General features: G+C 43.1%; 1 non-coding gene and 1 pseudogene across 1 annotated transcript; both read left to right on the forward strand.

Annotated features, from left to right (window-relative positions):
* LOC121841854 lies at window positions 1–114 on the forward strand (annotated as a pseudogene; the record flags this gene model as incomplete).
* A 242-nt stretch (window positions 115–356) lies between these two features.
* Window positions 357–475, forward strand: LOC121841853. The gene has a single exon (XR_006080793.1). It is a non-coding gene; the product is annotated as a 5S ribosomal RNA (ribosomal RNA).
* Window positions 476–745: the final 270 nt, after the last annotated feature.

Consider the following 745-nt stretch of genomic DNA (forward strand, 5'->3'; position numbering starts at 1 on the left):
TGACCACACCGGCCTGAGTACGCCTGATCTCGTCTGATCTCGGAAGCTAAGCAGGGTCGGGCCTGGTTAGTACTTGGATGGGAGACTTCCTGGGAATACCAGGTGCTGTAAGCTTTTTGTCAACTCTTTGTCCGTTTTTTCCCACAAGGCTGAAATATGTGCCCTTGCTTTGAAATAAGTAAGCAAGTTTAGTTTGTATTTCATCCAACAATCTGTGCTACAAATTATGGCTGCAGTATATGCAATTTCTTCCACTTTTTGAGTGACACAAAGATGCTTATCTAAATGGTGAAAATGCAACAGCTGTTAATCAGACTCACTTTCACTTTACATAGTGCACCAAGACATAGTTTCTCGCTTACGACCACACCGGCCTGAGTACGCCTGATCTCGTCTGATCTCGGAAGCTAAGCAGGGTCGGGCCTGGTTAGTACTTGGATGGGAGACTTCCTGGGAATACCAGGTGCTGTAAGCTTTTTGTCACTGCCTTGTGGAATTTCAACTCTTTGTCCGTTTTTTCCCACAAGGCTGAAATATGTGCCCTTGCTTTGAAATAAGTAAGCAAGTTTAGTTTGTATTTCATCCAACAATCTGTGCTACAAATTATGGCTGCAGTATATGCAATTTCTTCCACTTTTGAGTGACACAAAGATGCTTATCTAAATGGTGAAAATGCAACAGCTGTTAATCAGACTCACTTTCACTTTACATAGTGCACCAAGACGGGCCTGGTTAGTACTTGATG

The sequence above is a fragment of the Oncorhynchus tshawytscha genome, unplaced genomic scaffold (genome assembly GCF_018296145.1).
Source record: "Oncorhynchus tshawytscha isolate Ot180627B unplaced genomic scaffold, Otsh_v2.0 Un_contig_5984_pilon_pilon, whole genome shotgun sequence".
NCBI lineage: Eukaryota > Metazoa > Chordata > Actinopteri > Salmoniformes > Salmonidae > Oncorhynchus > Oncorhynchus tshawytscha.